Consider the following 24,921-nt stretch of genomic DNA (forward strand, 5'->3'; position numbering starts at 1 on the left):
AGCCAATAGTGATGCCTTCCCTTTGAATATTTCTTGACGGTTTTCATCTTGATTGCGCATACATCATCCCAGCTACTCCTCATAATAAATTGGGTGAGGGAGGCCTGGGAGGGAGTACAATCCCACTCTACAAGACACAAAAACCATGGCTCCAAGAGTATAAGCAACCGGCCTAAGATTGTGTAGCTGAAACACGGAGGCGGTACCACTACACTGCCTCTCCCTAAATAAATTCAATTAGCTTATTTGTGCAACAGAGGATGATTCATTAGTTTGCTAATTGCTCTCTCCTCCATGGTTCCCTTCTTTAGCAGATGTATAAATATCTAGGAGGCCCTTTCTGATGCTCATTGGTTGATGAACGTACTGTGTTATTTCTGTTGGCAAGCACAGTGGTAAAGTGAGAAGGCCTTGAGCCATGGAGTCACTGAGTTCTTCTTCAGATCACTGCTTCACTACTTACTAATTGACATGGTATGTGAACACACGCAAGCCAGTTAACCTCTGAGTCTCTGTGTCGTATCCTAGAAAGTGGGAGAAAAGAAAATCTGCCTCATGGCTGATGTGAGGAATAAACGGGATGATGTTTTGAAGTGCCTGGCACCGTGCCTGATGTAAAATAGAAGTGCAACAGGTATGAATTTTTCTCCTCATCCAATCCATTTTTATATTATCAAGTTTCCAGAAGCGTTGCTTCTGGTCAAGTTGAACAACTTAATGTTCGTTTTCTGTGGGTAAATCTTCTGTGTTCTGTCATCAACCACCAACTATTATTGAGCTCTTACTATGTCAGGAGATCTGGAATAGTCCCTGTGGACGCACAATGGGGCCAGCATCAGGTTCAAGAGAGGGGACAGTCATCCAAAGAGATTTCACAGAAATTTTGAACCAGGTGGCCAATGAGCACCAGAGTTGATAGGCATGACAAGAGGTCCAAGGATGCCAGTAACATAGGTCTGTCTGGAAAGGCTCATCTAGAAATGATGAAAGCTGACATCTGTCCAGCCTTGCCTTTCTGGGATCTGCAAAGCTATAGGTACTAAAAGTCTTCTGCCTGAAGATTCAGCTCTGCTCCACCTTTGAGGTAACCCATGCTGAGGCAGGCCATATATATCCAGTTCAGACCAGCCCTACCTCCCATGGCCCGTGGGTCTGGAATTCATCTTTTTGCCATTGGCTAACTGGGCACCTGGAGCCTCACCAAATCATAGGCTTCTCCCCTAAAATATAAATACATGTTTGTCTAATCTGGCACAATCCCTTGAAATTGTGCAATTATCTTTTGCTGGTCACAAAGCAACATAAGTGTTGACTCTTCTCACATGGTTCACTACGTTATTCCTAAACCATTTGTCAAAGACCGTGCCTCACATTACATTTCATTCCACCTGTAATCCTCCTGTGCTCAGGCCTTGTTTACTTATTCTCTTTTCTGCCCTCACTACTTCCTTCAAATTTGACTTCTGAAACTCTCGTTGGCCTTCCTTCAACCATAGGTTGGTTAAATTCTCCTTCCTGCTTCCCTGACCTAAAATCATCTTTCCCATCCCACTTGGCTCCAGAAAATCCTGTCTCTAAGTTAAGCCATATGGAAAGCTTATCTCCCTGCACTTAGCAAATAGAAACCAAGGCTGAGTGTCTCATTGGCCCTCCAGTTTTCCTCTTCGGGCTAGTGTCCTGCCTTGAATTTTAGGCTGCTTGGATAGAGTCCAGATACGTTATCTAACATTTAGCAAATGCCAAATCCAGTTCCCTGTAATTCTCTAGCCACCAACCTAGGCCTTACTTTTGCCCAGACAAACTTCCCAGAAAGGATCTAAGGTACTCAGGTATACTTTCTGACTAGACACTTCTATTGCTATGCCAACCATTCTGATGTGAGTAATAGCAATTGACGGTGTTCTGTTTCCTATTCCTGGCCCCCTTATAACCAGTTGTGTTCAATGAGCTGTGAGAAATGGTGGGTGTTATTCCTGGACCAAGTTTTCTTGTCATCAGTGCACAAATCCCCAGAGCTTTCTTTTCTGCTACAGTACAACTCACAGTTTTCCAGATGGGGATTCTCCCTCAGCCTGGGGTCCAGAATGAGGATGACTGGTACCCAACTAGCTAACAATGAACATGTAGCTTGAGTGAGGCATAAACTTTTGTTGTGGAAAACACTGAGATTTTAAGGTTGTTTCTTACCTCAGCATAATCTATCCTTACTGATACACTCCGTACTGTTTGAGCCACACTGACCCATATGAGGCTGACTTTGCCATGATCAGAACAGCAGGCTCAGTCTTGCGTAGGGAAAGACTTATCGCTCAATTAATCCCCTTGGTCTGTGCTCTGAACAACCAACCCATCATGCTTCCTTTTCAAGCATGCCCTGAATGCTCAATCTCCCAGGAAATCAGCAGGACACCCTCTTACCTTACTCCAAGCCGGGATTTCCCAATAGCAGCTTACATGATGTTTATTTCCTCTATAAGAAATATAGAGACTGGCCGTCATCAAGTCAACTTGCAGATTCAATCACTGCATCAAAGATCCAAGTGCTTTTTCCTTCTCTTCCCCTAGCCTTGACCTAAAGTGCGTGACTTTCTGATTGCAAGATGCTGCAACCTTTAGAGGCATCTATTTTTCAGGTAACAGCATCCAAGGCATAATAAGACCTTCTCTGTATGCCATCTTTTTTCCCCTTAGGTCTCACTAGCCAGATTGTGCATTGCTGCCATTAGGGACTGCCAAGACTGGCCTGGAGACCTGATGATGCACCGAGACTGGGCCTGCTGCTATTCCAGTGAAATCAGGTTCTGTCATAACAGATTTTCCTTGGGAGAAAAGAGCCATGGTCAACTAAGTTTGGGACACAGTGAGTTAAACAGGCTTTGTTATTACACAATATCTTAGAATAGTCTTTTGATATGCTATGTACCCTGTGAATCTCCAAGGGAGAGACAAAGTTAAAGTTGTGAAGCATATATCCCAGACTTATTCCATCAAAGTCTTGTACAGAGCATCTCATTGTACTCATATAGAACCACCCCAGTAATTTGGACCCTAATTAACCAAGAGTTCATAATGTTTTGACCAGAATTGTATGAATGTTTTCTTTCATGTTAACTGTGACTAGGAGGTTTACTCAGCAAATTAATGGCTACTAAATGAAATTTGGTTGTTTTACCTAATTACAGAAACAAAATGCTATTCACTACTTTACTATGTCAATTTACTATATTCACTGCTTTATCAAATAATGTCTTCCAAATGAATGTTACTAATTATCAATGTCTATGCTAGTCATTAAAAATAGGCTCAAAGAAGACTTCAATTTAGAAACACATTTTAAGAAGTCTTTCAGTTAAGTTATCCTTTCAGTTAAATTAAATTGTGGCTCTAGGAACGCCCGAGTGGCTCAGTCAGTTAGGTGTCTGACTTCAGCTCAGGTCATCATCTCACGGTTTGTGGGTTCAAGCCCCGCATTGGGCTCTGTGCTGACAGCTCAGAGCCTAGAGCCTGCTTCAGATTCTGTGGCTCCCTCTCTTTCTTCCCCTCCCCCACTCATTTTCTGTCTCTCTCTCTCTCTCTGTTTCAAAAATAAACAAACATTAAAAAAAAAATTGTGGGTCTAAAAGCACCATAGATCAAACCATTGGGAAAGCAAATGTCAACTACTAATGATCCTGCATTTCTTTCTGATTTTTTCAAAGCTAGTATTTCCATTTATTCCAACTTTTAAGTCTTCCTCCCCTCTATTATATACTGCATGTAGAAAACTCCCTACCCACATATAGCAGGCTGAAAACATCTCCTTCATCCTTCTTACATCCCCTCCCTGCTCACTCTAACCCCAAACCACATAGGCACATGGACAGCACCGACCACCTTAACATTATGTTTAAGTCTTCGGCCAAAAAGAGTCAAACATTCTCCCCTTGAGACTAAGCAAATATCAGAGGATAATAGATCTAACATTGGCTGTTTTGTGACACATGGAGTTTTTAATACTAAGTTCCATGAGTTGGATTAAAGGTATTGCTGGTTAAATCCCAACGTTGTATAGAAATTTTAATATCACCCTTTTGACAATATGCTTCTAAGATTTTAGGTGGTTATACTTTAATGATTTTAAAAGACATTTTGGCATATGCTACAAGATAAAAACTTTTACAATTAGAAAAGATTTCAGGAAACCATAAAGAGTTATGCTAATAGCAAACACATGTTTATCTTTTGTGCAAATGTGCATTTTCCTTTTTGACATCTACGTAGTAATTTTTAAAGTATGATTTCAGAAACATATGGCTTGGCTGTTCCACACAGGTGTTATATGGTGCCGCAGAACATATTGTGCTTATAGATATTCAAGCATATGCTTCAGCCCTACTCTTCTTACAACAAACACTTCATAGACTTCCTGCTATTTATGTCAGGAACATGCATTTGGCCTTGATATCACCTGTTCTTTTTAATACAGGGGCTTACCAGGAAACTTCTGGGAGGTTATAAAATCTACAGGAAATAAATACAATGTTGACTTTGTCTTAAAGGTGATTGAGTTGGTAAGGAAGTGGTTAAAAAAATCCTTTATGCCTATAAATGTAGCATGAGATAACAATGTGTTCCCCTTTCAAACCTTGCCTTATTATTTTCCTCTCCCCACAACCCTTTTGCATTTATATAAAAACTTAACTCGGTGTTTTAAAAATCATTAGTTCTCAGACTATACTTTCATCACAACCTTCATTTTCAAGAATATGACAGTCCATCTACCAATAAGAATAAGTAATAATAATAGTAGCTGACATTGGCTAAGTGCTATCAGGTCATATTAAGACAACACTAGAGTCAACATGAAGTGTTTTCCACTGGCCAAAGATAGGACAATTTTTGCATGAAAAGAGTTAATGATTACAATGGATTAACATACATATATCAAAAATATGAACATCCATGAGTGGTCCCTAAATATAAACATGACTTAATTTATACTTCCCTCTAGATAACTGCAACATACGGTACCTAGGATTATATTTATGCAAATATATTCGGCCAAATCCTTCCACCCTGGACCTGAATCTAGGGTGATACCAAACTTTAATTACTGGTTTTAGGGAAACAGAGGTCCATGTTTCTCACCAAAGAGGAAGAAGAATGGATAGTCTTCTCACATTTGTAGAGTACTCAGGATCGTAAGAATGTTACCTTCATTAGGGTTCTCTAGAGAAGCAGAGCCAATAGTATATATAGATGTAGACAAAGATATATTCATATATATACATATACATGTATATAGACATGCATACATAAATGTATATGTATATATAAAGATATGTATTGTAAGGAATTGGCTTACATAATTATGGAGGCTGAGAAGTCCCACAATCTGCTCTCTGCCAGCTGGAGACTCAGGAAATTTCATGATATATTCTAGATGGAAGACCAAGAGAGCCCAGGGGGAGAGCAAGAGAAAGCAATGCCCCAGCTCACTCAGTCCAGCAGGGATCAAATTCTGCCTCTGCCTTTTTTTGTTCTCTTCAGGCCCTTAAGAGATTAGATGATGCCCACCCACATTGAGAGGGCAATCTGCTTTACTCAGTCTACAGATCCATTCTCATCCAAAAACACCCGCTCAGACACACCAGGAAATAATGTTTAACCAAATTATCTGGGCATCCCATGGCCCTGTTAAGTTGACACATAAATTAACCATCACATCATGCAAATTCAGATCCACGGTTCCTCTGTTCTAGTGATTTTTCACTCCCTGATGCGTATTAGAATTCCCTAGTGAGCTTGGACTCCACCTCCAGAGACTTTGAGTGAATTTCTCTGTGACATGGCCTATCATTGTTATGTTTGAAAAGAACTCCTGAAGCAATTCTAAAGTGTAGCTGGCGTTAAGAACCATTGCAATCTAACTATGGATCCAACCTCATGCTGTCTCCGGAAGGGGGCTGGAATAAGAGAGAATATCCTTCGGGAAATATACTTAAAAACACCATCACCAACAGTAACAAGCCACTAAATGCCAGACATAGCATATCAGACAGTATCACTTACTTAGCCCTCTAAAAAAACACTGCAAGAGACATACTATTATCTGTCTTTTTACAGATAAATACGCTGAAGCACAAAGTTAAATAAATGACCCATGGTCACAGAGCTAGTAAATAGTGAGGCCAAGATTCAGACCAGGTCTGCATGAATGCAAAACCCATTTTTCACAACATCACACTTCAGATACATTTTCTTTCTGACTCTTAGCTAAAAATGATCTGCTGTCTAGACTCTGCAGATAACTGCTCAGTATCAGTCTGTGGTGATAAAGATGTTCATTATTCTTCATCAAATAGCCACCTGTGAGGAAGTGAATACTGCTAGATTTATTTTTATAGGTTATGGAAGAAGGCATTTATGATTGTGACTTATTTGGGAATATAGCATAAGATTACTGGTTCTTCAGAATCATTAAATGGTAGCATTTTAAATACATGGTACCTCATGGTCATGTTTTAAAATCAAGTATACATTTTAGGGGCACCTGGGTGGCTCAGTCACTTAAGTGTCTGACTCTTGATTTCAGCTCAAGTCATGATCTCACAGTTCGTGGGTTTGAGCCCCACAAGGGACTTTGTGCTGACACTGTGGAGAAGCCTGCTTGGGATTCTCTCTCCCTTTCTCCTGCCCCTCCTCTGCTCTCACTCGTTCACGTTCTCTGTCAAAAGAAATAAACCAACATTTAAAAAATAAAAGTAAAGTATACATTTTAAGTACAGTAGTCAATATTCGATAGACATAAACTATTACTTTCAATAGGGAATCTAGAATTTCTATATAGGGATTTCATAGGGGGCTCAATATGGTGGAAAGGAGAGCCTAGCAGGCTTGTCCTAAACCTATTTTTGCAGAGCCTTCTCCATAAGAATGAGAAAATGTCACATGTTCAGATCAAAGAACTGAGGGGGAAAGCTGGTGGAAGTTGTAGAGAAGCTAAAGCTCCCTCACCCTAGAAAAACCTGTCACTGCTGCTGTTCCTTAGACAGGCGAGGATGTTTATTAACCATCTGATTGGGGTTTACACTATAAGCTGTAGTGTGTCTTTATAATTGAACGTTTTTACTATTCCTCTCCTCCTTTAAAAGAAATCTCTTGGATTTCCCATACATGTTCACATCTTCCACTCTAAGAGTCTAGGTTTGTTTGTTTGTTTGTTTGTTTTAATTTTTTTAAGTATTTATTTTATTTTTGAGAGAGAGAAAGAGAGCAAGCAGGGGAGGGGCATAGAGAAAGCGAGACGGGATCTGAAGCAGGCTCCATGCTAACAGCAGAGAGCCCGATGTGGGGCTCGAACTCACAAATGGTGAGATCAAGCCAAAGTCAGATGCTTAACCACCTGAGTCACCCAGGCGCCCCTCTCAGAGTCCAATTACACCTGACAGCCTCCGAGCCAGCTGTTTGCTTCTGTCCCTCTTTCCTTTACTCAAGCCTGACTATGGCTGCCAGCCTCATCACCAGCTCTCCCATCCTGCCTTTCATTTGGTTTCCTATTTTCAAGGACAAAATAAAGTAAAAGGAAGACCATGGTGAGGTCCTAAATGGGGTTGCAGAAGGAGAGTCCTTCATCAAAGTGGTGGATGTATGAGAAGCTGGAAGACAATGCCAGAATGATGTCCTGGGAGAGACACCAAGGTTCAGGGTAGGATAGCTGGCCAACCCACGTCTTATCCCCGAGAGCTAGGTGAGGTCCAAATAAGGAGGACTGAGAGCAAGGGACTCAAGTGGAGGGTGGCTGAAATGAATACCAGAGACAAAATGCTGGTGATAGTAGCATTTTGTTTTGTATGGAGACCCAGCCTGAATAAGCCAGATTTTACAGAACTTAGAATGGTATGGATACCCCTGGTTTGGCTCCAATTCCCTGGCATACTTCTGAGCAGGGGAGGCTCTTCAGCCCACATAACCCATGATGGACCTGTCACTGGATCTGTTGTTGTGTCTGGGATTCTGAAACCCCCCCACCCCCTCCATCAAATTTGTTAGTTCTGTGTGGGACTGCCCAGAAGGCCATGGTGTGTGGGTAATCCTAAACAGGCTGTCACCAGTACCTCCTTCTAAACTTCAAAATATCCTGAAGCCCAGGCAAGTTCATAGCACACTGACTATGTAATTGATGCTTAGGGACACAACCAGTATCTGTCTGTGGTAGCCCTGGAAAACCTTCTCCAGGGTTCCAGTCGGTCTGGAAAACGGGGAGTTGCATCATGCCTTTTGTTTCTGTCAGAATCTAAGCAGAACATGGAAGCCACCTGAGCATTCCTAAGAGGGATTTCAAAACCGGGAATAAGCTACGTAGGTAATAGAGGAACTGAGAGCCAACTAGAAGACAGTGAGGCAACGCAGAGAATAATTACAGAAGGAAGCTGCTAAGACCCTAGACCAGAGGGACAGAAGAAAAGGTGGTGTTACTGGCCCTTGGCCAAAAGCTGAGACTGTGGAAGGACTGTTTGTAGAAGAGATGTGGCTGCTGCTAGAATTGCTGCCCAAGACTGAGAGGGAAGGAGAGAAAACCTCTGGCCTCTCCCTTACTCTCCAGTCTCCCACCAGTATGTCCCCTTGGTCACATTCAGCTGAAACCAGCTGAAGTAGGAGGCTGAGAAGTGCAGCGTGCACGGGTCAGACCCCTGCAAACACGCAGCAGAGCGGGGAAGAGTGGAGAACTTAAGGAAGGGCGGTGTGCCCAGAGAGGCTAACTGCTCCTCTTTGTTGGCCAATCAGACACACTTCCGTGTCAACTTTGCTCCATGCTTCACTCCCCACAGCTTAGCCTTACGCTTCTTGCCATCCTGATGCCAACCATCTATGGTGCCTCACGGAGCCCCATTCCATTCATCCTACTCCATCCCCTGAACCTCTTCTCCAAACTCTTTCTGATGTCGAGGGAACTGTGACTCACTCTTAACCAAACAAAAACAAAAAGGAAAACCTCCCATCATTCATTCTCTCAGTCAGTGTTGATACATTAAATGGGAATTACATCAGTGATAACTTGCACTGCTGTACATCTTTTACATATATTACATTTTTTTAGTGTGTACTTATTTTTGAGGCAGAGAGAGACAGAGCATGAGCGGGGGAGGGGCAGAGAGAGAGGGAGACACAGAATCTGAGGCAGGCTCCAGGCTCTGAGCCATCAGCATAGAGCCCGACGCGGGGTTCAAACTCATCAATCGCGAGATCGTGACCTGAGCGGAAGTCGGACACCCAACCGACTGAGCCACCCAGGCGCCCCCATGTTTTACACATATTAAGGCCTCCGATTCTCCAACCACTTTGCATTCTTTTTTAGATGAGAAAGCTGAGACATGGAATGCTTACAAAACTTGCTGACAGCAAGACCCACCAGTGTTAGAGCCAGGAATCAAACACGGAGCCAGGCCCCAGAACCCAAAGTTTTATCCAGCACGCACCCCTGTTCTCGAAATGGGCATACAGTGGTGATCACGACAGGAGACTCCTGCTAACGGAGCAGATGTTTTTAAAATACCTTTTTTGAAACAGTTTTGAAATAATTTTAGTTTGCAGGAGAGTTGTAGACAATACAGAAATTTCCCTCTTTGTCCCCTAGTGCTAATATCTTACACAACCATAACATATTTATCACTACTAAGCAATCCACATTGGTGCAATACTATTAACTGTGTTGTAATAGACAATATCATGATCACATCTGGTCTCTTGCAGTCTGTGACAGTTTCTCAGGTCATGTTTTACATGACCTTGACACCTTTGAAAATTCATGGTCAGGTATTTTGTAGGAAGTCCCTTGGCATGGGTTTGCCTGGTATTTTCTCCTAATAGGCTGGTGTTGTAGATTTTTTGGATGGGTTAAAGGGTGGAGTGTCTTTTTCATCACATCATGTCAAGGATGCATGCTATAAATGTGATTTATCACTGGTGATACTAACCTTAATCTCTTAGTTGAGGGACTGCATGTCAGATTTCTTGACTGTAAAGTTCCTATATTTGTGTTTTCATACTCTGTTAGTTAGAAGTCAGTGACTAAATCTAGCCCACATTCAAGGGGAGAGGAATACAGTTCTACCTCCTGGAGGTGCATTTATTTTCTGTAATTGTCCTGTAAGAAACATTTGTTCCTCCTCTGATTATTTACTCGGTCCTTTATATCAGTATGAATTCATGGATGTTGATTTTATTCTTTAAGTTATAATCCAATAGTCATTACTTCTTTTCTGGTTCAAACCACCCCAGCTTTGGTCTTTGGGAGTTCTTGCAGGTTGACCACTGTGTCTTTTTCATGAATCACCATTTTTTAAAGCATTTCCTTGCTTCCTGTCACTACAAGATGCTCCAGACTCATCTTGCATTTTCTCTGCCCCAGCCCTAGAATCAACCATTTCTCCAAGGATCCCTGGCTCCATTAATTGGAGAAAGGTATTAGAAACCAAGATCTGGAGCTAGATGTACTTCTAGGCCTTCAGTGGAAAGAGCTAGAAAATATATGTATGGGTGTATACTAACCCGTGTGTATACTTTAAGGAAATAAAAGTACAAATAGGTTGTTTCTAGTGCCAGAAACAATGAAAAATGCCAGATACCATGTAAAAGAGTTGTCGGTGTGATTTAGCACAAACGGAGTGAGGTGGAGGCCAGTGTGGTCTTCTCTGCAGAAGGAATACTTAAAATCTATTAAATGAATAGAAATTAGCCAGGTGGAAGGGTGGGAAGAGAGTACTTCCAGTAGAAGGAGCAGCATCTGAAGAAGCACTGAGTAGGAAGAACTCAACGCATTTGACCAATTGGTACAGACCCATCATGGTGAGAGCAGAGGAATTCAGGGAAAAAGCAAATGAGCAGAAGCTGGGTCATGTAGGGCCTTGAAGGCCATGGTAAAAGTTCCCGATTTTTTCATGAATACAATGGATTGCCATCAAAGGGTTTTAAGTAGAGAAGAGAGATGCATCCTTTTTCCACAGAAATGTAGGGCCATGTGAGGTAGGAATCACCTTCCTTAGCAACCGCACCACACCTCCTATAAGCTTTTCTCTGGGGGCAGTCATCCTCCGGAAGATTTGCACCTGGTCCACACCATAGCCTTACTTTCTGGGTTTTGAATTTCACCAAGTCCTCATCTACAACATACACTCCTATGAGGGATAATGTTTCTCTATTTTTCACCTAGTTGCTAAAAAGCTCACGACTATGTTTTCTACACAGTTATATTTTCCTGAGTTCATAATAAATTATTCATAATAAAATCTCTCTCCTCTCCTTCTCTTTCACTAATTAGTTACCTTTAGAGAATGCTGGGTTGTTCTTGTGGGGCTTTTTTTATTATTATCATAAATACCTGTACTTTCACTGCAAGCAAATTGAAGACCTCCTTTGACATAAGGACGGTTACATACTTTGTAAGAATTAAAGATATAAAGAGACCCATCCTATTACTTGAAGCAGGAATTTTCTCCTTCACGCCACTACCAGCCTCACCCAGAAGATTCCAATCACATGGAACTCCTGAGGTTGTTCTCTTTCTCTGAACAGTTCTAATTACTGCAAAGTTATTAGATGTTTATTGATTGTTGTGCCAGATGAATAAACAATGGTCTGTTGTTAAATAATGAGGCGCTAGTTGTTTAAAAATGTTTATAGTGTCTTATGTAAAATCTAAATGTTTACCAAGTATAAAACACATTAAGAAAATAATTTGCTTATTAAAAAGCGAACTTTTAAATTGCACACATCAAATATGACTATAAAAATGAAAATAGAAGGTTCTACATCATCTATAGAATGCAATAAAGACAAATAATTATCCCCAGGGGAACACTGTTACAACCATTGCTTACTTATGCTTTATTTGTCCTTTTCTCTTGTGATAATTATTCACTCCTTCGGACTAAGAGATGCTGACAGTTCACTAATAGCATGGTTGTTTTTGTTCCACACACCCTGTGGTTTCCTCTAAATTTAGTCCTAAGACAATGTATTCAATTATTTTCAGGTCCTAAATTTGTTTCAATGGTGTATCTGTCTGTTTAGATTAATGAGTCTCTAATTTAAGAAATCACACCAATTCTATTTTGATATTTCAAAACTGTACTGAGCACCATTTAACATGTTACGGAATTTTCACCTGCTTCCCCCATACATAAATTTACGTTTGAAAGTCAAGCCAGCAGAGCGCTGGGAGTTGGTCTCAAGACTTGGGTATGATGGCACCTCTACACATACCACATAATAATAATTGTGACTGAACTTAGACAAATCAATCAATCCCCACTCCCACTCCCCATGTTTAACATAAGAGTTGGTAATCATTCCTATACCTCGTTCATCGGGTTGTTATGGGGTTCAAATGGAATAATGGCCGGAAAACTGTTTTCTTTGTGTACCATAAAGTTCTTGTGAATTCTCAGTCATAGTATATGAATATGCATTCATCTCAAAAGCACTGAACACACACTAAGTGCCAGGCCCAATGTCCATGCCAAAAATGTACAGATGTTTGAGTAGAAGATGATGATGATGATGATGTCGACGAGGATGATGATGATAATGACCAAAGTTGCATAGGGTTAAAAATATGTGTAATAGTTCTTAATATCTATATAACAACTTCAGAATATTATAATGGAGATATGGCATTTTGTCTATTAAATCTCTTACATTTATGTTTTGGTCATTTAAAGAAATAAGTTTATTGTAAATTTGTCATGGATTATTATATGCTGAATATTAACCGTGTAATTGAAACTCTGGAATTGCAAACAGGATATAATTTATGATTCTATTATTTCTAGGAAAAAGTGAGAAATTGGTTAATTTTTTATTTAACTGGTGAATTCTATCAGGTTTTCTGTTGAGTTCCCAGTGTTTTCTCTGATCAGCTCTTCCTATTTTAGACTGACAGTGGGCCCAGGCAGAGTTTCAGTACAAATTGTCCTAGGGAAAGACTTTTGCGACCTTGTATATCATCTGTTTTTTAGGATTTTATTTGAGAGTCAGAAGCATAAGTGGCAATAAGGACTCTGAGAGCAAGAGAAATGTGAGCTGTAACTTCACTGGGGCAGCAAGAGACCATAATTATCACACGGACAGCAAGATACTAAGGTAATATGCTGAGTTCACACAATTAGTCAACAGATACTGACGAAATATTTGCCATTCACCAAGCACTGTGCTGGTGACAGTGAATATACTAGTGAATACAGCCTAGTACCTCATCATGGAGATCCAAAAAAATCAGGAAGAGTTCAGAAAAGTTCAGAAGAGTGTTCTGGGCTAGGGTTAGGAAGAATCTTCTAAAGAAAACAGCATGTGGGAAGACCTGAGGGTAGGAAGGAATATATTGCCTTTAAGTTACTCCTGGAGCATAGACAACATATTCTGGGTGTTCTGTATATCTGTGTATCCCTCACAATGTCCGGTATTGTGTTGTACACAGAGAGACAAACAACAGATATTTTTGAATCAGTAATAAATGATGAACACCAATGACTATGACACCATTGGGTCAGTGGACCCTACCAGAGCTTGTCCAGTTCTGAAGGCTAGAACATGAATATCTTGTCTGGCAAAGTGTGCATCATGATGTCTGCTACACAGGACTACATACAAATATAATGAAGTGATACATGGGAAAGCAACCTTTAAAATGCAAACACATCATCGATGTGCTCATTGTTCATCTTTGAAACAAATAGACGAGTGGAAAGAGCATGGAAAAGAACAACATCAAGGAAGATTCTCATTACAAGGGGTCAGAATCCTTGGGGCACCTGGGTGGCTCAGTCTGTTAGGCGTCCAACTTCACCTCAGGTCCTGATCTTGCAGTTTGTGAGTTCGAGCCCTTCATCGGGCTCTGTGCTGACAGCTCAGAGCCTGGAGCCTGCTTCCGATTCTGTGTCTCCCTATCTCTCTGCCCCTCCTCTGCTCATGCTCTCTCTCTCTCTCTCTTTCTCTCTCTCTCAAAAATAAAAAAATTTTTTTAAAGAAAGGGTCAGAATCCTAAACATTTTATTAATTTAATTCTCAGACACATAAAATAACAGAATGTATCTGAGAAGCGGAAATAACCACATCTGTGTCAATGTTAAAGTCTCATAAACTTGAGGGAGAGACTTGGGGGAGAACTCATAAACTTGGGGGAGAAAGAGAAAATGTTTAGGCTACCAGCTTAAGTAAAGGCATTGCCATTCATCATGATCAAACCTCACAAGCCAATGCACCTGAGTTTCACACAACAGCATGAAAGTTGAACAATTTGGTTAAAGAACGTGTTAATGATGCCAGTCAGTGAATTTGGATAGATTTCCCCACAGACTCAAACTCTTATTTTGATTCTACATTTACATACACAGAGAGTATATATGTGTTAAAAAGAAATTTGTTAAAGCTTTGTTTTGGGGTTATGAGATAATATATATGAAAACACATATCTACAAATACTTACAGAACTCTAAGAAACTACTATGATCAGTAATATTTTTAGTTATATTGCTCTGTGCCATCATAATCTTATGGGCATGGCTTCTTAAATAATGGTCCTTTGAGAGCTTTTGCTAAATGGTCTTGAATGGAATCCAAGTCCTGAATTGCTTAAATGAATTCCACTCTCTCCTGAATGGCATAATGCTGCTTCAGGATGTTAGTTAATGGAATTGTGACCCTACAACTTTAGTGGAGCTAACTCTATTAATAAGGCCAAATAGGCCTTTATCTAGGATGATAAAAAAAACAAATAGCACAGCACTTTTTTTTAATAACCATTGAGATATCCTTGGAATAATGCCACAAATTTGAGCCTGGAGAAGAAAAATTAATTATTTGGAGAGAGAATACGTTCACATAGTTGCTCATCCTGCCTTTTACTAAGGTATTTGCAGTGTGGGAAGCAGTCAGACTACACTGATTCTCATCACATGCAGTGAGCTTGAGTAAAAGGCTTTCAGGATGTCTGCTATTAAACACGGAAGCCACTCTCTCCATGGGGCATTTCCAAATTAAATATCTTGCAGTATTATCAGTTAATTTACCGGTCATATTACAGTAAACACTGCAAATAGGTTTCAGTTGCCCTGTCAGTACTAACTGATTGGTAGTGGCTGGGGGGGGGGGGGCACTTTGTTGAATAAAACTGTGATGGTAAAATCAAACTCGAAAGCAAAGATCACGGGTGTTTATGTGTGTGAGGGGTGGAGATGAGGGGTTGGCAGTCTCTATACACTGAGTCATGGCTCTGGATTAGGGAAAAGGCTGATTTAGCACAGGCCCGTGGTTACATACTCATTTCTTCATTTTTTACCTCTTCAAAAAAATGGAAGAAGATATTTAGTATAAAAAGATAAAGAAATCAGAGAAAAAGGAAAGTAAGATCAAATAATAAGAGAAGGCCACTAGGAAATGCAAGCCATAAAATCCCACAACCCTTAGCAAACGGGGCTTAAAATTTGACTCTGGACTTCCTAGTAGCTAAATTAAAAATGGGAATCACAATTGTTTGTAACATCCACATTGTCAAAAATGTAAGGCAGGTCCAATAGGGAAAGTGTAAGACAGACATTTTGGTAAAAAAATGAACAGACGTGGAACTAGAAGGCAGGAATTTAACTCCCATTTAGTAGTCATGTGACTTTCAGCAAATTGCTTACACTTGACTACCTCAATGTCTTCTTCTGTAAAATTTGGATACCACTGCTTCATGAATTGTTTCGAAATTAAATTCTAAAGTGAGTTTGCTCTTTATTTTTCTTTTGGTCACCTGAATCAATTCCCCTCACTTCTCTGCTTCCCAGGAGTTGACCCTGCAAACTGCATCATCCAGGATCTTTTTGCCCTCTGGCTTCCAGCGTGGTTCAGCCGACAAGAGGTAACCTCTCTCCACCGCCGCAATGCCAAGAGCCTAATGGTAGCTCCCTCTATAACTACAGCTTCTGATGGGCAGCAGCCTTCCATAGCACTGGCTCATGCCAGTCTCCCAAAATATTGCTGCCTCCCCTCACCTAAGAGTAGTAACAGCTTCTGGATGCCTGGCGCCTCTCATCACTTGTTGGTTTCCTCAACTGCATCCATACTTCTAGAAATAGCCCATTAAATTCTCATCAGAATCCAACAGGAGAATGTACAGTATTCTGTTTCTGGCCAGGCCCCTGACTGATAAAATAAATATTTATAATAAGGTAGAGAGGGAGGGAATAGAGTCCCAGTTTTGAGCCCCTACTATAGGCCAAGCACAGGCACTGTTTATAAAGATATTCAATAAATGCTGATAAATCTGAACAAAGGGGTATGAGAGAGGATAAAAAAAAAACAGATGTCACAAGAATTTGAGACACAGGAATCAGATCCTTTGCATCAGATGACCCCCTTTCCCTAATATGGAATGTGAACAGAAGAAAGAAACTCAGGATTGATTTAGTCTGGACAACAACAAAATGCTAGCATGTATTAAGATGTAAAATATCGTTCTCAGTTTTAATGCAATTCAAAGAGAAATGATGTGGCAAGTGCATGATTTTTCTCTCTGCCATTTAATATAGTTGGGTATATAGTGGACGCGAGTGGGTATAACATCATTAATGGAATGACTAGTATTCTCAAATGCCTAGCCACTTTTTGGAATGATTTACAATTTTCTTTTTTTTACACGTTTATTTATTTTTGAGACAGAGTGTGAACAGGAGAGGGGCAGGGAGGGAGAGGGAGACACAGAATCTGAAGCAGGTTTCAGGTTCTGAGCTCTCAGCACAGAGCCTGACATGGGGCTCGAACTCACAGACTGTGAGATCATGACCTGAGTCAAAGTCGGATGCTTAACCAACAGAACCACTCAGAAACTCCTCTTTTTTTTTAATTTTTAAAAATCTATTTATTTTTAGAGAGAGAAATCACAGGTGGGGGACAGGCACAGAGAAAGGGAGAGAGAATCCTAAGTAGGCTCTGTGCTTAGCACTGAACCCATTGCATAATTTTCAAAAAATGTGTCAACAGAAAATAAATATTTTGCCACCTTTTCACATACAAACAAGGGGGTCAATTGAAGAATGACTAAAACAATAAAGGAAACAGTGCCCCCAAAATGTATTGTACGTGGGGTCTAGCACAGACACAACAAAAGGTTTGTGGGCATCCAGTAAATTCTGTTGTTATTCCCAGAAACCACCAAAGTCAGCTCATCCCACGCATTTCTCTTAATAAACTATCCTACATGTGACTTGATCAGGAGAGGCCCTCTTCCTCAGATCCTCTTTATTGGTGTGTGTGTGTGTGTGTGTGTGTGTGTGTGTATTACATACCTATGTATATAATATATATCTATATATATTTTTTCTCTTTTGATGAATGTTTTTTATAGGATAGCAGAGAGGTCTTAGATCCTTTGTGTACAAGGTGTCTCCATAACCAGACGGATCTTGTATAAAATAACCACAGTGTAGGGGAGAACTCACAAAGAAAAAGACTCATAAAGTAAAACACTTTGCTTTTTTTTTTTTTTGCCATTTTCATCCTGTTTTGATTTTCAACATGTGTAAATCATTCTGTTGCTATAAAACTTATTAAATGAAGTAGAAGAGCCAAGACCAAAAATGTAATAATGAAGCAATGTTTTAATCCTTTACAATTTTTTGGCATGATCAGCTCAGTTATACTTGATATACACTTAAGGGTTTTGTGTTTCAGAGGGAACTTTTCTTAACACTGTTCATGTGTCCCAGATGTGACCTAGTTTCATTCTGGGAAATAGATGCTGAGTGTTGCACAGGCAAGTGAAACAGACGTGGGTATTTTAGGAGCCATTAACGCAGTATGCTTACAGGAACCAAATATGAAATTCCAGCTGGCCAGTGAAAACCTTTCTTGAGCATGTACTATGTGCTGAGCACAGAAATGTAAAAACAAAGGACAGGTCCTGATTTTGAGGAGCTCATAGACTAGTTAAGAGAGATGATAAACATGTCACATTGTAAGAGAAAACAAATGTAAAAATAAAACCAAAGCATAATATGTTCAGATATCAGAAGGTTGAGGGTAGAGAAGCATTATATACTATGTAGCCTTTTTTTTTTTTTTCTGTTTTAGGAGTGTTAAGGGGATGCTTCATAGAGGAGGTGGAATTAGAGCAAATTCTGAAATTTGAATTCCAGTTTGCAAATTCCCTTCAATTAAGTCATGACCTCTTTATGGACAAATGTCCACTTGGATCAGCGAGAAAACAGATGGAAAATTACCAGCCCAAGTCTGGGCATAAAATAGAAGTATTAAATGTTTCCTCTTCTGTATTTTTTTTAATTGAGGTAAAATAATTTGCAACTATTAACACTTTCTAATTCCAAAAGGCCTTCATCATTCCACAAAGAATCACTACACCCATTGAACAGTCATTGGCCATTCCCCTCTCCCCACAGCACCTTGCAACCACTAGTCGGCCTTCCGTGTCTATGGCCTTTAGTGTCTTGCTTCCTTCGCACAGCATAATGTTTCAAGGTTCCTCCATGTTGTAGTATGAATCAGTACTTTATTCCTGATGAATATCCCATTGAATATGTATGCCACATTTTATTTATGCATTCATCTCTTGGTGGACACTGGGTTGTTTCCACATTTTGGCTATTGTAAATAGTGCCGCTATAAACATTCGCACATAATTTTTTTAATTTAAAACTTGTCTCTATGATATATTCATGTCATCCGTGACTAGAGATAGCTTGGCCTCTTCCTTTCCAATTTGGAATGTCTTTTCTTTCTTTTTCCATCCTTATCGCTCTGGCTAGAACTTCCAGTACAATGGTGAATAGAAGTGTCAGGAGCAGACATCCTTGTCTTGTTTCTGATCTTAGGGAAAGCTTTCAGTCTCTCACACTGAGTGGGATTTTCATAGATGCACTTTATCACGTTGAAGAAGTTGCCTTTATTCCTACTTTTCTGAGTATTTTTATCATGAAAGATTATTGAATTTTGTCAAATGCTTTTTCTGCATCAATTGTGATGATTGTGTGGGTTTTTCCCTTTTGTCTATTAATATGGTAAAATATATTGATTGTTTTTCCTATGCTGGACCATCCTTGCATTCCTGGGATAGATTCCACATGGGTATGGGATATAGTCCTTTAAATATGCTGTTAGATTCGGTTTGCTTGTATTTTGTTAGGGACTTTTGCACCTATATTCATAAGGGATATTGCCCTACCATTTTATTTTCTTGCGATGTCTTTGTCTGGTTTTGATATCAGGGCAATACTGGCTTCATAGAATAAAGTGTTCCCTCCTTCTATTTTTTGGAAGACTTTCAGAAGGATTGGTTTTATGTCTTAAAACAAACAGTAAGCTCTACCAGTGAAGCCATCAAGTCTTGAGCTTTTCTTTGTTGCAGGTGTTTGATTATTGATTCAATCTCCTTATTCAATCTCCTTACTCCTTATTTTAGGTCTATTTAGATTTTCTATTTTTCTTCTTGAGTCAGTTTTGATAGTTGATGTGTGTGTAGTTTGTGTGTTTTGAAGAATTTGTCTATTTCATCTAGGTTATTCAATTTGTTGATATATAAGTGTCCATTGATTGATGAATAAAGAAGATGTGAATGATATATGCATATATGTATATATATATATATGTATATACAATGGAATATTATTCAGCCATAAAAAGAACGAGATATTGCCATTTTCAACGACATGGATAGAACTAAAGAGCATTATGCTAAGCAAAATAAGTCAGCTAGAGAAAGACATATACTATATGATTTCACTCATATGTGGAACTTAAGAAACAACAACAACAAAAAATGAGCAAAGGGAAAAAAAGAGAGAGGGGGGAAACCAAGAAGCAAATTCTTAACTATAGAGAGCAGACTGATGGTTACCAGAGACAAGTAAATGGAGGGATAGGGGAAGTGGGGGATGAGGATTTAGAAGTGCACCTGTCGTGGTGAACAGCAGGCTTGTGTGGAAGTGTTGAATCACTACATTGTACATTTGGAACCAATATTACACTGTGTTTACTAACTGGAATTTAAATTAAAACTAAGAAAAAAAAAAAAGAATACACTTCCAGGCTTTGCTGGCAATGGCCCAGGTGTAAAAGAGCATGGTATAATTGCATGTGGCTTGAAATGGCAGTTCTATGTGAGATCATTACGTGTCAGCTGTGTGTGTACTCTAGGGGCTGTGTGTGCTTAACAAAATGATGTAAAATATCATCTTAAAAATGTTAATAGTATTCTCTTATAATAATTTTATTTCTATAAAGTCAACAGCAATGTCCCATTTCATTTTTTACCTTAGTAGTTTGAGTTTTATTCCCCCCTTAATTAGTAGAGCTAAACAGTAGAGTTTGGTAATTTTGTTACCTTTTCAAAGAACCAACTTTTTATTTCATTTATTCTGTTTCTATTTTCTTTTTGTTTTTGATTTTTTTAATGTTTATTTATTCTTGAAAGAGAGATAGAGATAGAGTGGGAGAGAGGCAGAGAGACACAGAATCAGAAGGAGGCTCTAGGATCTGAGCTGTCCGCACAGAGCCCGACGTGGGGCTCAAACTCACGAACCATGAGATCATGACCTGAGCCAAAGTTGGACGCTTACCTGACTGAGCCGCCCAGGCGTCGCTTCTTTTTCTATTTTCTATTTCATTTCTCTCTATTCAGATCTTTATTGCTTTCTTCCTTCTGCTGCTTTCGGTTTAGTTTGCTCTTTCTTTTCTAGTTGCTTGGGAAGGTTATATTATTGATATAAGATTTTTCTTTCCTTAAAATGTAGGCATTTAGAACCATAAATTTCCCTCTGAGCAAGCACTGTTTAACTGAATCACTTAAGTTTTGGTGTTGTGTTTCCTTAATTCTTCTCACAGTATGTTCTAATTTTCTGTGACTTCTCTTTTGACCCATTCATTGTTTAAGAATGTGTTTAATTTCCACATATTTGTGAATTTGCCAGCTCTCCTGTTCTTTTTTTTCTTCCTTCCTCCTTCTCTCCCTCTCTCTATTCTTCCAAAAGGATTTGTGTGTGTGTTTACGCATGTGTAGTAAGAACATTAAACATGAAATCTACTCTCTTAAAAATTTTTAAGTGCAAACTACAGTATTGTTAACTATAGGCACAGTGTTGTACAGCAGATCTCTAGAACTTATTGATCTTGCATAACTGAAACTTTGTAACCATTAAACAGCAACTCCCCATTTTACCCTTTGTCCAGCCCTTGGCAACCACCATTCTACTCTCTGTTTCTAAGAGTCTATTTTAGATACCTCTTGTAAGTAGAATCAGGCAGTAATCCTGTGACTGGCTTAATTCACTCAGCATAATGTCCTCTAGGCTTATCCATGTTGCCACATATGGCAGGATTTCCTTCTTTTTAAAGCTGAATAATATTCCATTGTATGTATACACTACATTCGTCTGTTGATGGACATTTAAGTTACTTCTATATGTTGGCTGTTGAAATAATGCTGTGATGAATGTGGGAGTGCATATATCTCATTGAAGTCTTAATCTCAATACCTTTGGATATATACTTGCTAGATCAGATGGTGATTCTAATCTTAATTTCTTTGAGGAAACTCCATAATGTTTTCCACAGGGGCTGCACCATTTTGTATTTTACATGTACCAACAGTGTACAAGGGCTCCAGTCTCTCCATATTCTTAGGAACATTTGTTATTTGTTTAACATAATAGACATCCTAACAGATGTGAGTGATATCTCGTTGTGATTTTGACATGCATTTCTCAGATGATTAGTGATGTTGAGAATCTTTTCATAAACCAGTTGGCCACTGCACACCGTCTCTATAGAAAGGTCAACTCAAGTTCTTTGCCTATTTTTTAATGAGGTTATTTATTTATTTATTTATTTATTTATTTTTGCTGCTGATTTGTAGGAATTCCTTACACGTATTGGCTATTAATCCCTTATCAGCTGTATCATTTTAAACTATTTTTCTCATTCTTGGTTTGCCTTCTCACTCTACTGACTACCTCCTTTGCTATGCAGAAGCTTTTTAGTTTAATTGCTTTTGTAATTTTCCTTGTGTTGCTTGTGCTTTTGGAATCATATGCAAGAAATCATTGCCAAACACAGATTTCATGAGCTTTTCCTCTGTTTTCTTCTAGTAGTTTACTACTTCTAGTAGTTTATTTCTAATTTTGTTCTATTGTGGTCAGAGGAAATGCTTTGTATGGCTTCAGTCTTTTAAAATGTATTGAGATTTATTTTATGGCCTAAGGTGTGGTCTTTTCTGGAGAATGTTTCATGGGCACGTGAGAAGAATGTATATTCTGCTGTTGGGTAGAGTGTTCTATATATATCTCTTAGATCTCGGTGGCTTATGGTGTTGTTCAAGTCTTCTGTTTCCTTGTTGATCTTCTGTCTCATCGTTGTATCCATTATTGAAAGTGGAGTATATAAATGCCCTACTGTTATTGTTGAGCTTTCTATTTTTTTCTTTGTCAATTTTTGCTTCACATATTTTGGGACTTGGTTTTTGTGTTTATAATTGGTATATCTTCTTGATAGGTTTTTTAGTCATTATGTAATGTCCTTCTTTGTTTGTTGTAACATTTTTTTCTTAAACTCTATTTTGTCTGATGTTAATATAGCCAATCCAGCTGTCTTTTGGTGAGTATTTGCATGGAGTATATTTCACATCCTTTAATTGTCACCTTAGCTTTCTTTGAACCAAAAGTGAGCCTCTTGTAGATAGCATGTGACTGAATCATGTTTTTTACTCCATTCTCCCATTATTTGCCTTTTGGTTGGAGTTTTATTCCATTTACATTTAATGCAGTTACTGATAAAGAAGGACTTCTATTTGGCCATATATTTTTCACATGTCTTATATCTTTTCTTTTTCCTCATTTTCTCCATAACTGCCTTCTTTTGTGTTAAATATATATTTTCTAGCATACCATGTTGATTCCTTTCTCATTTTTTTCTACACATTTTTAAGTGATTTTCTTAGTGGTTTACCATCTAATTATAGGATTACAATTAACAATTTAATTTATAGAGATATAGTTTGAATGAGAAAAAAGTTAGTTTCAATTATATATAAAAGTTTTCTTCTATACAATTCCATCCTTCCCTTTATGTTGTTATTGTCACAGATTATATTTTTATACATTGTGAGCCCATCAACATAGATTTATAATTATCTTACAGTTTTTTTTAAATCATATAAGAAAACTAAGGAATTCCAAATTAAAATACTGATAGATATTTACCTATGCAGTGACCTTTATTGCTCCTTCTATGTCTTTTCCTTCCCTTCACCCCTTCACTTTTCACTGATCCTTTGGTTCCTTCCCTCCATGTTCTTTCTTTTCTTTAGAACATTGGTAGGAAAAAAGAGAAAGTTGTATTTTATTATTATCTTAAATTGAGAAGCTTATAATATCCTTGGTGATTGATCCTTTCTCTCATCTTTGACACTCACATGATCTGTTACAACTATTCTCTGTGTGGTTTATTTGACTTTTTTATGTGCAAGTCCAGCACCCCTAATTACAAGGTAAGCATAGTGAGGGTAGAGACTCTGCCTTATATTTCTCCACATTTCCAATGTGAAAGGAAATGTCCTATTCATAGAATGCACTTAAAATGTGGTTGTTGACATTGCCCTAGATATCCTGCTTCCTTTTTCAGGCAGGCAAACTATTATTATCCCCATTTATAGTGAGAAACTGGGAACCAAGAGAGTTCAGGAACCTTACCAAGGTAATAAGAAGAAGGGGGAGAAAAACATGTTTTTCTGGGCTTTGTACCCAAGGTTCTTTTTCAGGCAGCTTGCCTCAGTTCTCCCTTACAAGCCCGCAACAAGCTTTCCCACCGCTAGCACTAACTTCTGGCAATAGGTAATACTTGTAAAGAATAATCCAACCGAGACAGCATTCAATTTGAGATGCTTATCTGTTATTTTTAATCAACACCGAAAGCAAATGAAATATAATTGTTTCCCACAGACTTCCTGAGTCTGAGCTGTAGAAACACTTGAAGGTATTTTTTCAACCAAAGGACAACGTTTGTGAGGGTTGCTGCACATGTAAGTCACAATGAATAAGTTCAAGTGAAATAGGAAGGCAGCATGTTCACAGCTTGCCTTTCCCAACCCTTGAAGAGGTTGAACTTTGTCTTCTCAGCTCATGGACCTCCACGTTTGGCTTGCAAAATGGCATGTGTAGGAGAAGGTACAGATGAGGTTTCTAGGATTAAATTAAAAAGGGGGTGAGTTCTGGCATATCTGCCATACACATGGCAACTTTGAGCAGGTTACTTCCTCAGTTGCAGAAATAAGGATTTGTGTGAGAATGAATTTATGCCATGTGTGATGGTGCCTGGGAAAGAAAAAATTATCGCCAGCCTTCTTTTATTCCCTCTCACTCCTCCATTGTCCAGTGTTGTCATTCCCTGGGCTTCCTATCCTTTATAAAGTACATGGAGTAATACTTTCACCCTAAAGTATAATAAATGACTAGTAGGTTCAATATTAAATTTTTACAGAAATGTCCTTATTTAACAGGGAACTAAAATCTAATGTCTGAGGAATGAAATTATAATTATAAAATAGAACCTGGTTTGGTTACAGAAATTCAGCCATACTAAACGTCATTCCTCACAAAATGGAGCCAAGGTCCCTTAGAGAAATGGTTGATTCCAGGATAGGGACAGGAAAACACCAAGGAAATCTGGAACATCTTGTCCCAGGAAGCATAGAAGGGGAGGGATGCAGAAAGGACAAGAGACCAACTTGAAGGTGTTCCCACTGGCTGAAATTGGGACAGTTTGATGATTAAAATGAATAGTGACAAGAATGGATTATATCACATTGAATAAAAATAAATGCATGAATCCATATTTATACTTAGAAAAATAAAGGTGGGTATGGACAGAAGAGGAAAACTTTTTTTATTATAAAAA

At 38.9% G+C, this 24,921-nt stretch overlaps 1 long non-coding RNA gene across 1 annotated transcript; it reads left to right on the top strand.

Annotated features, from left to right (window-relative positions):
• The first annotated feature begins 855 nt into the window (after positions 1-855).
• Positions 856-16,690, top strand: LOC121027218 (uncharacterized). The gene is made up of 3 exons (XR_005788610.1): positions 856-2,860; positions 12,999-13,122; positions 15,807-16,690. It is a non-coding gene; the product is annotated as an uncharacterized LOC121027218 (long non-coding RNA).
• The last annotated feature ends 8,231 nt before the right edge of the window (positions 16,691-24,921 follow it).

The sequence above is a fragment of the Herpailurus yagouaroundi genome, unplaced genomic scaffold (assembly GCF_014898765.1).
Source record: "Herpailurus yagouaroundi ecotype Mexico unplaced genomic scaffold, PumYag 77, whole genome shotgun sequence".
Lineage (NCBI taxonomy): Eukaryota > Metazoa > Chordata > Mammalia > Carnivora > Felidae > Herpailurus > Herpailurus yagouaroundi.